Below are 13,485 nucleotides of genomic sequence, written 5' to 3'. Positions count from 1 at the left end.
TTTACATTTTGTGAAGAAGGAAGTTGCACTAAGTGTCTTCTGGAGAGGTTTTTGTGTCGTTTCCTTCAGTAGTTCTTGGTGCAGCACCTCCACAGGTGTGGAAGGGAACAGGTTACTCAAAGGGTTTGGTTTGTTTGATACAGTACAGTGAGAAAAAGAACCACATCCACTGAAAATGGAACAAAATTTGTCATTTTGTTCCCCAACGGAACTGGACTAAAAGGTGAGAACCCCCAAAGATTACTAGCTTCCTTCAATTAGTCAGATTTTTAAATAGGAGTTTAATGTCTTCTAAAACTACTACTTCATCCATTTGAGTCCAATGCACCAATCACAATGCAAGATATGCGTGTGTGTGTGTGTGTGCGTGCGTGTGCGTGTGTGTGTGTGTGTGTGTGTGCGTGTGCGTGTGTGTGTGTGTTTCCCCACCCACAGTGTGTGCATGGTGTTGATTCATAGCAGCTCTTACCATTAAAGTGAGCTGAAGGGCGCCGCTAATGGAGCGTGGACAGCTGTAGCTGTATTTCTATCACCAACCTGTACTTTTCCTATTGTACATCCCGCCACCTACTGTAGGACCGCTGTTCGTCTCCACGGTGACAGCGCCGCTCATATAAATTGTTTAAGGCACAAGTGCTTAGACCTTTCCGTTGAAGGGCTCTGGCTTAAAATTTATGCTGCAGTAACTGACTCCAGAACGAGGGCTTGTTAAAACATACCAGAGTCTGTGTTTGAAATCCAAAGGAAAAGAATTAACAAGCAGCCAGAGCAGGTGCAGAGCAAGAGGACTGCAGGGAAGTAATAACAAGAGTGGATCATGCTGTCATAAGCCGACTGTCAAATCAATCTCTGCGAAGCCTGCGACTATCAGCTTTCTTTAAATGTTTAAATGTTGAAGTCGGAGTGACTGCTGAAAGGACAAGGTCCATGTTACACAGATCCTCACAACAAGCCGGTGTTTTTAATCCGGACTTTCAAAGGCACTAGACGTGCTTTTACAGATGACAATTACAAGAAAGCAGTCAGTAGTTTGGCTGAGAAAAAACAAGTATTGCATTTTTTGCACCACCAACAGCAGCTTCAGTAATTTCACACAACTATTACACTGAGCATCTGTTTGCTCAAACGAACAAATTCCCCCAGCATTCATTGAACTGCAGACATCACCAGCGGTGTTTCCATTAACCATAGAATTGCACTAATTGAAATTAGGAAAATAAATTTGCTTAACGTAAGCATAGCAATTTTGAACAAATTCAAGATTTTCAATAAAAAGTTTTTGTGCTAGGATGAGGTGCTTTTTTTCCCCAACAGTATTGAAATAGATGTATTTCTTTTTTAAAAGGTTTTATTGGCTTTATTTGATAGCGAATTGACAGGAAATTGGAAAACATTCAGCAAAGGTTGCCAGGCCAGGAATCGAACCTGTGACGGCCGTGTCGAGGACTAAGGCCTCTTTATGTTGTGCTGTAATGTATTTTTGAAAACTGCAAGGGAAACGCTTTTCCCACATCACATGTAATATGATCAACAGCCGGATGTTACTACTGGAATGACAAAGAAGACAACAGGAAGTGGTAGGAGAATGACAGTCCTCCATAGCTCTTCTGTAAAATGGCCGACTCCAATTTCCCCAAAAGCGCCCCAAGTTATAGATAGACGATAGATGATGAGCGCTAGTGCCATGGTTGAAATATGAATATATCTCATGTAACTGTTTACATAGGTTGCTGCCATGATTTTTAATGACTTACTAGTGTTCTGTTATTACTTAGTTTTTATAAAAGTTACCTACTGCAGCTTTTAATGAGAGGTGTGAAAAAACATGGAGGCCTTAAACAATTGTGACAAAAACTGACACCTCGGGGAAAATGTCCTGTGAATGCTTGGCATGAACCAGATCATTCCAGGAGGAGAAACAAACAAAGAACATACCAGCTGTGAAGTCTGGAGTTGTAAGCATCGTGATACGAGGACGGCTATCATGTGCCCCATTAGGGTTTGGCTATAGACATGAGTGGAAGCCAACAGAAGGTCCTGGTGAAAATAGAAAGACAGAGTGTGTTTGTGTGTAACAAAAAAAGACAGTTAATGTGTCACTTCATGAGATTAGATTCCTCTTTTGAAAAGAAAAGGCTTTATTTGCCGTTCAATATTGTCGAGCAATAACAGTCGTGTTGAAAGGGAAAGAAAGGTCTTGCAGACGGGAGGCAGATGGAGAGAGCAGAGACATGGAGGTGAAAGAGAGGCAGCAGAGTCAGACAAAAGAACAGAGGCAGCGGGAAGACGGGGGGGGGGGGAGCCCTGGGGTATCCCTGCAGACAGAGATAGAAGGCTACAGCTAAATAAAAACAGAGGAGAGACAAAGGGAAGTATTGTGAGTGATATGAAAGCACAATTTCCAATCACACACACACATTCACACACACTCAATGACAATAACACTCGGGTTTCTTCGGTGCGATTGAAGGCGTGATCTTTAATAAGAGCAGAGTGAAGGTGTGCATTCAGAGAAGAGTTTCCTCTTTTCCAAAACCCCGTTATTGTTTTCCCAATCAGCCAGTAAAAGTTGAACAGAACAGGATGCTGCTGAGGCCGTTCCCCTGGCAACCGCCGGAGGAACTCCTTGTTCTGCTGAGTTTTAAAACAGCAGTACTACGTCTTATCTAGTTGAGCCATTTTATAGCACAAACAAGTAACTATGTTCACTTTGGTTGTAATGCTATGTGTATCAAATATGACTTAAATTAAAAAGTCAAATTTCTTTTAACGTCTTGAAATTTGGCTGCCATCTCTTTAAGAAGCTCCTGTTCTTTCTGAAGCTCCGCCTTCAGGAAGTCATCACAGTATTTATCTACTATTAAGCCTTCAACAACGTTTTTTATCAGCGTTTCACTGAGAAGTACCTCCTATAATGAGCTCAGCTGATGCTCAGTTCCACCAGGTGTTTGCTAATTGATGCTGGCTAGTCTGAAGGAGCCTAGGAGTAGCTTCATCCTCGAGGGCAAGGTTACTATTCACCGAGGCATTTTGCACATCTGAATGGTTGCCACGGGAGATTAAGGGATTTCTCAAACATGCTTGAAATAATCAATGCAACGCTCCAGGTGTGATTTTGATGTGGGAATAGTATCAGATGATGTGAAGCTCAAAAAGGTGATTTTACATCATACTTCCCCTTTAAAGTTTTGCCACTCAAACTAATGACATTAAACCACAATGGACACAATGAACTTTTATAAACATTCACGGTTAGATTTGAAGCAGCAAACAAGCCCACAGCATAACAGGATGCAATCAGTACAATATTTGACCTAAAGTCAACATACTTTTGAAAAATGTGAAACAAACTCAGCTTTTATTCTCTTTTGTTGTTTTTCTTACTTTTTGTTTTTACTTCAAGAATGAGACGATGAAGTGCTCTTGAAGTAATCAGTCTGGCCATTTTTATAAAACTTACATAGAACATACACAGCTTTAAAGTGATATATTGATTCCAGAGGTCAGGTTGCTATTCATTTGTTAGTTTTGCTAACAAATGTTAAAAATGTGGTTAATCAGTTATTACAGCATCTGAAAATAGATTAAAATCACGTCAGGTTTAAAAAAAAATTCTCCAAGTATTCTGAACCATGTTTTAATAATTTTAACATTTTTTACTTATTCTGAATGATTGCAACAATATGTTATGGATGACTGCAGGAGCTTTTGTTAACCTTTAGATTGTTGAATGAACAAAACAACAGAATAAAGAAAACTTCTCCCTTGGGGATTGCTGTGTTTGGGTGGTGACTGATTGTCTCTGGCAGTGTTGTGAGAGCCCGTTGATTTAATGCTTTCCATTTTACACAATTGAATCAAAACAACCCCATACTGTCTCACAAACATTATTGCCCCATACCCATCTTCATCCATTTCTCGGCAAACATTTTCTCTGTAATATCGCATGACAGTCAGGAAGGAGATTGATAGCGGGATTCTTTGCAGCATTAAGGCTGGATTATTAAGTTTTAATGTTTTTAGGTTTTCATTCTGTGGCTGTTTTATCACATTTTGTTTGGTCCATACATTATGCTTCAAATCTAGAGGTTTTTCTTTGATGGTTTTGTTGATGTAGACTAGCATGAGCATAGGCGCCAAATCCAGAGCACCCATGTGTGCCAGACAGCCTAAACTTGTCATTGTTTTAATGACCACCGCAACGAGTCATGCAACCATGGTGAGAACCATCGATATATTTGTGACTGGATAGGACAGCACCTATTAGTCGCTATAGCTAGTGACGCTCAAGGCAGGCGAAAACTTCCAAATGCCCAAGTAATGATTCATTTACATCATGTAATAATGTTATTCCCTCATCAAAAACATGAGGGAGTATTGCTTTGATTCTTTTAATGCATGTTGGAGGAATCCTTTAACCTCGGTGGCAATCATTCAGCACAGATCCTGGGAGGATCTAGAAGAAGCTCCTCCTCAGAGCTGCAGTTCAAAAGTTTCCTCTTCACAGAGCGCCTCTCCCCCACTCAACTCCTTCAGACTAGCCAGCAGCAATTAACAAACTCCTGGTGGAACTGCACATCTGCTGAGCTCATTATAGGAGCTACGTTTAAAAAAATGTTGTTCAAGGGTTAATAGAGAAGCCATGTTGTGATGAATTCCTGAAGGCGGGGTTTCAGAAGAAGGAGTTCCTTAAAGAGACAATTTCAAGGCGTTAAATTACAAAGTAAAAATGTCTTTAAGTCATACCTGATGCATATATAACATTTATAAAATCTGAAGGTAACATAGGTACTTTATTGTGACATAAACTGGCACTATGTGCTGCCCCTTTGATGAATTCCTGGTTTACTCATTTTCTATAATTTTCCTCATCCTTTACATGATTCTTTTAAACTTTTTATTTATCCATAAAAACCAAGCCATATGTTTTGAAATTCCCCGTTAAATATCAGTGCGGTGAGCTGAGATCATCCAGAGTTCAGACAGACTCAATTTTCAGCCCTATTTTTGTTTTCTGCTTTTGCTCCTCTTCCATGTTTGCCAGGTCCCACACGTCGCCCCGTTCTCCCCGTCACCGACTTCTCTGCATAGGCACCAAATAAGACCATAGACCATTGTATTAATGGACCTCTGACCCCTTTTGTGCTCTGTCTGAATCTCAAAAACTGACCACATGAAGCATAAACCACACACAGCTACACAAAGCAAGCAAAGAGCCTGACACAACCTAGATTCTCCTGGCTGTTTGAAAAGAGGAGGTTTGACTGATCCCCTATAGACTCTGGAATCATGAAAGAGAAGGCAAGACTCAGAAGGAAAGGACTAAAAGGTCAAATCTCAGGTGAGAGAGAGACAGAGAGAGAGACAGAAAAACAAAAACAACTAGCTCGACAGTGAGCTAGCGAAACCAGGAGATTCCTCCTGGGAGACGTGGTAATGAGATTCATTGAAGAAGGGTGGGGGAGAAATTAAAGTTTCACAGAACTTAAAGTAAATCCTATTTATGGGGGGCAATTTTCATATGCATGCAGCATTTCTCACCACACACACATTCCCCGACACACAAAGGTTCTCTCCTTGCTAATAAGATCCATAATACTCGCCACAGAGACAGACAAGGACCATTCAGCCAGCACAATGCCTGGGTTATGAAGCCTCGAAACAGCAAAGATAGCTGCTTAATGAAAAATAATTATGATAAAACTAAAAGAGGGTGTTATATTTGGAGAGAGTATGTCATGTTTTTGTAAAATTCACCGTAATGGAGAGACATGACTCCGCCTTATGCAGTCAGACTAATGGGAAATCACTTGTTTTCAAGGTAGGAGTTGTCTAAAGTTTTAAAACAGTTTTGCCCTTGGAATGATGACGTAATTAAAGATAACTTGTGTACCTGCAGTGTACCTGTTGCTTTGGAATAAGAAAAGACTGTGTGACCCTAACCTTTACCACCAAAATCTAAGCAGCTCATCCTTTGACTTTATGTGATGAGCAAATTTCTCTACAGTGTTTGGTATCCCAGATTCAATGATGAGATTTTGTGCATTGTCTTCACCTCCAAAGAGGACTCTGAAAGACACTCGTTCTGCCATCATTCTTTGCTAATTTAAGATGGAGACACAAAGTGGACAAGGTATTAGTTTTGTTTATTTAAACACTTAACCACCCAAGCAGACTGGAGATAATAACAGCATATTACTCTCCTGTCCTTTTTAGTTTCCTTAATTTCTCTATTTGGTACATTAGCAAAATACATTTGGAGAGAGAAAAATATTATAGAGAAATGTGTGTAAAAGCTGGTGGAAAGCGTTTTAACTTTTATTATTAAATAGTGTATTGACTATTTGTCCCCAAAACTTAAATTCAAAAATCAAAAATCTCAAAACTAAAAGTGATCAAAACAAAAAGTGAATCTAACTCAAATAGTCACCTGATGCACCGTGGATTCTGGTTTACACAGCCCAAAAAGATCAAAAAGTCGAAATGCAGTTCTTTGGTCGTTTTATTTCATAGTTCAGGCAAAAGGTTACATGTTTCACAGGATTCTCCTTCTCCTGCTCTGATTCCTGCACCTGTTCTCTGGCTGATAGACTGACTGACGACTGAAGACTGATGACTGGTAAAAAACCTTGTGACCATCCACGTGCATAATAAGCTACCTAAGACCAGGGGTGAAAGTAGTTTTAAATTCTTAAGGGTACTATGACAAAAAATAAAAAAATAAAAAAAAAATATATATATATATATATATATATATATATATATATATATATATATATATATATATATATATATATATATATATATATATATATATTTTTTTTTATTTTTTATTTTTATGTATATATATATATATATATATATATATATATATATATATATATATATATATATATATATATATATATATATTTTTTTTATTTTTTTATTTTTTGTCATAGTACCCTTAAGAATTTAAAACTACTTTCACCCCTGGTCTTAGGTAGCTTATTATGCACGTGGATGGTCACAAGGTTTTTTACCAGTCATCAGTCTTCAGTCGTCAGTCATATATATATATATATATATATAGAGTCTTTGTGTGCTTTGGAGTTTTTGTGCCGATTAATTTTTTTGTGAAGCGATAAAAGCTGGTAGCTCTTGAATTGCTACAAAATAAAGCTGTATTTCCTTCAGCCCACTGGCTGCAATGTTGACACCTTGAGATGCCATGGGACCTAAATTATGATCATCATGGCATGTAACCATTCATTTTATCTTTTAAACTGGTTATATTGGTCCTGTGTCCAGACAGAGGGATAATCAGTAGCCTAGCATCATGGCCTGTTTGTTCTGAAGATCCTGCAGCTTCCATTTCATCTTCCTAACATGGCGCCTCCTCATCCTGACTCTCATACTGATAGGAGGAACCACAGAGCACGGTTAAGTTAAAAGCACATCTTCTGAAGTTGGGATATTTTTCCTCCAACAGGTTCCAGAGGAATCACCTCAAGCCAGATGTTGGACTGAATTTTATTTCAATGTCATTTGTGAATGTTAGAGCCTCATTTTCAACAGTGGAGCTATAAAGGTTGAAAAAGGTTATTATTCTGGAGAAAATCTCATCAACATCAATATTTCCACTAAATAAGAGGCAAAAAAAATGTTAGAGTAAAAGCCTCTCACACTCTGAGCCCGACAGCACCAAGACTATTTATCTATATTAGACAATTAATTTAATTTCACATAATTATCGCGGTACAGGCCATTTGTTTGTTAAATACTTAATAAAAAATATTTACCGTGTTTGATGTTTGTTGTAAATGACGTACAGTAACAAAAAAACGAGATAATTAGTCCAAGTTTGTCGTTTATTGAACGTTCAGAAATTACAGCGGCTGTGATGCACCAAGAAGAAGGTAAAACAACCTGAACAGATGATCAACTCTAAACCACTCGCACCTTTTTACTCTCGTCTCTCTCTGTCATTTAAGCACACCCTTTGCCATGGCAACCTCCTGCACTCCACAAGCCGATCAGAGATCACGTTAAAAATATAACATTCAGTCCGTTACTTTGCGATCATTAATAAACTTCTCATGAACACAGCGGTGGTTGATTAGTTAATTTTAAACTCCTGCTCTGCTGGTTATTTTTGTAATGGAACCGAAACGCACAGAATTGCGCAACACTTTGTTGAAACAATAGTTACTGAGATTATTATTGTCGTTGGGTCATTAATTTGAGCATAATTTGTTGATTTTTTTGTTGTTGTTCTTTAATAAAGTTCTGAACGTTTTGATAAGCCAATCAGAGGAGGACGTGCTGCTCTCAGCGTCCTGGCGACGTTCAGTTTGTCACCTAATGCTGAGATCGACTCAAAACCTTCCGCGATCGACGTATTGCACCGCTGCTTTAGCAAAGCACAAACAGTTCAGAAACAATGTGAAATGGGAAAAAAGCTATTTATTAACTGATTAAGTCGTGTTTTAGATTGTTCTTGAAAAACTAATCAGTCACGGCTGATTAGTGGGTGAACTCACGGCTGCACAGTGAACCCATTGATGTTTTTACAGCAGACAGCCGCTCCTCTCTTGCAGGTACTGCGTACCCCCGCTAAATCTTTTAGGGGTACACAGTACCCTGCCATACCCCTTTACTTTCACCCCTGCCTAAGACCCACCTATTTATACCGTAAAATACCCACATCCCAACTGAATTAATTAACTAATTAAGTGAATTCCTAATCAAAGAACTTATTCTAAATAACCAATTAAACAAAAATTCTAATGATAAATCAACTAGAAAATAAACAAAAAATAAGAATAAACTAAGCAATTTAAATTCTAAGATTTAACTGAAAATGGAGAAATAGCTCTTACACATAGTATGATAATCTGAATACTCAGAATCTCCTGCCATTTATTTCTTCCAAGTATTTCCACTTGGCTTATTGGAAAACCACAAGGACAGTTACACAGTTTATATGATGAACACATTAGGAGTAAAGCCAGGAATATTAGTAGTCATCCTTTTCAACCACTTCACCAATACCTTCCAATGTTATCATCAAGGATATGATACGGAGTATAGGCAGCAACAAGGACCATATGTAAGCACTGACTTGTGTGAAAAGCAGTTAAAGGAATAAGCTCTGAAATATGATTTGCTGCTTGTTGAAAAAAATATTCTAGTCGGTTGCACATCCCTTGATTTTTAATAACTGCACAGTATTTAATGTTGTCATTCTGTCCTTACTGTCCAGGATATCATTCCTAATTAAGTTATTTATTTTTATACTTTGATCTTTGTGTAACTCTACATGGCTGGTCTTGTGTTTTATTCTATTGTGCTTATTTGTTTTAGATTCTAGATAAAACTATGAGGAAGAAAACTTGAAAACATACAGTCATGGCCAAAAGTTTTGAGAAGGATTCAAATGTTAATATTTACAAAGTCTACTTTGATAAGTAGACTTTGGCAATTTGCGTATACTCCAGAATGTTATAAAGAGTGATCAGCTTAACAGCAATTAATTGCAAAGTCAATATTTGCCTAGAAAATGAACTTTATCCCCCAAAACACATTTCAACTTCATTGCAGCCCTGACTTAAAAGGACCAGCTAACATCGTTTCAGTGATTGCTCCATTAACACAGGTGTGGGTGTTGATGAGGACAGGGCTGGAGATCAATCTGTCATGATTAAGTAAGAATGGCACCACTGGACAATTTAAAAAGAGGCTGGAGCTTGGAATCATTGTTTGTCTTCTGTGAACCATGTTATCTCTAAAGAAACACGTGCAGTCATCATTGCACTGCACAAAAATGGCCTAACAGGGAAGAGTATCGCAGCTACAAAGATTGCACCTCAGTCAACAATCTATCGCATCATCAAGAATTTCAAGGAGAGAGGTTCCATTGTTGCCAAAAAGGCTCCAGGGTGCCCAAGAATGACCAGCAAGCGCCAGGACTGTCTCTTAAAAGTGTTTCAGCTGCGAGATTGGGCTACCAGCAGTGCAGAGCTTGCTCAGGAATGGCAGCAGGCAGGTGTGAGTGCATCTGCACGCACTGTGAGGTGGGTCCTTGGAGCAAGGCCTGGTCTCAAGGAGGGCAGCAAAGAAGCCACTTCTCTCCAGGAAAAACATCAGGGACAGACTGATATTCTGCAAAAGGTACAGGGAGTGGACTGCTGAGGACTGGGGTAAAGTCATTTTCTCTGATGAATCCCCTTTCCGATTGTTTGGGACATCTGGAAAACAGCTTGTTCGGAGAAGACGAGGTGAGCGCCACCACCAGTCTTGTCTCATGCCAACTGTAAAGCATCCAGAAACCATTCATGTGTGGGGTTGCTTCTCAGCCAATGGAGTCGGCTCTCTCACAGTCTTGCCTAAAAACACAGCCATGTAAAAAAAAATGGTACCAGAATGTCCTCCGAGAGCAACTTCTCCCAACCGTCCAAGAGCAGTTTGGTGATGAACAATGCCTTTTCCAGCATGATGGAGCACCTTGCCAAAAAGCAAAGGTGATAACTAACTGGCTCAGGGAACAAAACAGATTCTGGGTCCATGGCCTGGAAACTCCCCAGATCTTAATCCCATTGAAAACTTGTGGACAATCATCAAGAGACGGGTGGACAAACAAAAACCTAGGAATTCTGACAAAATGCAAAGCATTGATTGTACAAGAATGGACTGCTATCAGTCAGGATTTGGTCCAGAAGTTGATTGAGAGCATGCCAGGGAAAATTGCAAAAGTCCTGAAGAAGAGGGGTCAACACTGCAAATATTGACTTTCTGCATTAACTCATTCTGTCAATAAAATCTTTTGTTACTCATAATATGATTGCAATTGTATTTCTGTATGTGATGAAAACATCTGACATACACACATGAAAACCAGAGGGCAGCAGATCATGTGAAAATATAATATTTGTGTCATTCTCAAAACGTTTGGACATGACTGTACACATGGTGGGTAAAAAACAAATTTCTAAATTTGTTTTTACAATATGTGCTACTAAATGTGTCATTTGTGTTCTGGTAAATCATTTTTTTTAACAGTGATAACATGAAAGAAAACGTACTTATTGTTGAACAGTAACAGAAGATCCCAAAGAATAGAAGAAACTGACCTTGTGGTCAAGCAATCCACTCTGCACATGTAGTTTGATACGTTAGAGTTGATTTTTGAAAGCTGATCAAATCATCAGAGGTTTTGCCCTGAATAATTCCCCAATAATTTCTTATTAGACCATAAACCAACTTTTAAATTCACCCAAGGCTCTCTGACCTGTTTGACTGGAAGATGTTTCTGTGGTTCCAATGTTGTTTCATGGTCTATTAAAGGTTCCAGTGGAGGGTTGCAGGAAGTGAAAGGTTGCGTCCGTTGATCTCCCACTGCAGTCGCACTCACTTCCTGTCTACATGCTGGGCAGACTACTGTCTGCAACACTAACGACCTCTTCCAAATTACCGCTCAATGCAATATTGACTTTATGAACCTTCTCATTCAACAAAACTAAGTTTTTTATATTTAAATTAATCATTTGTCTTTTAACTCAGTAGGGATATAGTTTCACTAAAGAAACATAAAAGAACTGGGTCTGTTCTTTTATGGTGAACCAGTGCCTGAACATCATTTTTCTCAGGTATCCAGTGACAGGGACATCAACATCTGTGAGATGAGATGTCAATAACAGAGCAAACATTTAGCGGCGATAGCAGCTTTTGTTTAGTCTGCTTTAATCAAACTCCAGTCCGGTTCATTTGGGGAAGTGTGAATGCTCAGTCGAACTCTGATTTGGATTAAACAAGTGAATTCTGGTCCGCCTAAAAAACTCCATCTCAGTTTGGTTGAAGTGAACACTGGTGAAGTTCAAATGTATATTTGAGCGCCAAGCAAACCGGAGACTACTCCGAAAGCAGGAAGTGGACTATAGTGGAAGGTATTCTCAGTAAATACAATCGACTTGTTGTCTCCTCTCCTGCGGTTCTAGGACACAAGAGAAATTGTACAACCACTAAAATTTCACTCCACCCCATTCTTGTTTACATTTTGGCTAGTAGGAAGTTGCCTTCAGTGTCTTCTTCTGAGGTTTTTGCATTATTTCCTACTATGGTTCTTGGTGCAGCGGCTCCATGGGTGAGGAGGGGAAAAGGTTTTCCAAAAGGTTTGGTTGATTTGACACAGTGCACTGTGAAAGAGAACTGCACCAGCTGAGAATGTGAAAAATCTTGCGACTGAACTGAGTCAACAAACAATCAGGTGTGAAAACACTGTTAGTTGTTTAAATCAGCTCCGTTGGGCCAAGGACGTTTTCTTAAAACAAGATGGAAACTAATTTCCAAGGACTGGAATTTAACCTTTCTGATATAGATTAAGGATTAGACACATTTTTAATTTTTATTTTTACTTTGTCTTCCTGGACTCTGACAAGTGTTCTCACTAGCTGTGTTTCCACTGACCATAGAATTACGCGATTTGACATTTGGAAAATAAAATTGGCAATTGAAGATGTAAATTTCCCAAAAAATCAGTAATTTTTTAATAAAAAGTTTTGGCGCTAGGATGAGGTGGATTTACTTTTTCTTTTGGTTTATTGTGCCAAAGTGTCACAGGAGTCACATGATCAACAACTCAATGTTGCCACTGGCCGAAACCACAAAGCAGAAGACGACAGGAAGTAGTTTGAGGAGGGTGGTGCTGTGTGTTTTAATGACTTATCACATAAACACCACCATGACTTTAATTTCTTTTCCTATTTAATGGAAACACCATAAATGCAAAGCTGTCAATATTCTGCTAATGTCAACAAAATACAAAGTTCTGCACACATTTGTAATGGAAACGGAGATGGAGATAAACTGAACTCCTCCCATTTGTTGAGTCAGTTGAACTCTACAGCTGATATAATTAGTTTACCACGCTTAGCCAGCTTTTTCATTGTTCAGAGCAAGTCTGAATTAGGATTATTGTGCCTTTTTGACACCTTTTCTCGTTGACTAACTTTTAAAATAAGGTGCTTTCTCAATATTGAACATTGTGAATACATGACTTTCAAGCTAAATTTCACTTCCCACATTGAATTTGAAGCTTAACGTGATGATGATGAATCTGAACGTACACTCTGCACACACCGCATATCGAGTTCATTATGGTCCATATGTCGACAGCTGAGTCAGAACTTTGCAGTTGGACTCTGCAAAATTAACAAGAATGTGTTGAGTAGGTTTCTCATATGCACTGTGACCGACATATGAGACGTATGGGAGTTCTTCGAGACGAGTGTAAAATTTAAAAGACGCCAACCAGCTGTCAGGCTTAGCGAGTGAGGAAACACTGGGTTGAGTCTGACATTATGAATGGGTGCTTTAACTAATAGCTCTGCTGGACAAAGTTTAAGCCGGATATTTGGACGTCTCAGCAGTTGCTGGAATGAGGGTGCCAAGAAAAGGGTGGAAATAATCTTTGCTTAATTTGGGGATGCTCAAAGCTCACTGCTTTGA

General features: G+C 38.9%; 1 long non-coding RNA gene across 3 annotated transcripts in view; it reads right to left on the bottom strand.

Annotated features, from left to right (window-relative positions):
- LOC145553022 (uncharacterized) overlaps nt 1-13,485 on the bottom strand; it is a 47,886-nt gene that overhangs the window by 26,963 nt on the left and 7,438 nt on the right. For 2 of the 3 annotated variants that reach the window (XR_014089195.1, XR_014089196.1), the window contains exon 3: nt 1,936-2,037. The exons of the other annotated variant lie outside the window; for it this stretch is intronic. This is a non-coding gene — a long non-coding RNA (uncharacterized LOC145553022). The remainder of the gene's footprint in view (nt 1-1,935; nt 2,038-13,485) is intronic. 3 annotated transcript variants of the gene reach the window in all.

This window comes from Poecilia reticulata, chromosome 10, assembly GCF_904066995.2.
Source record: "Poecilia reticulata chromosome 10, P_reticulata-male-v2, whole genome shotgun sequence".
Taxonomy (NCBI): Eukaryota; Metazoa; Chordata; class Actinopteri; order Cyprinodontiformes; family Poeciliidae; genus Poecilia; species Poecilia reticulata.
This window is presented reverse-complemented; position numbering and strand designations above follow the sequence as displayed.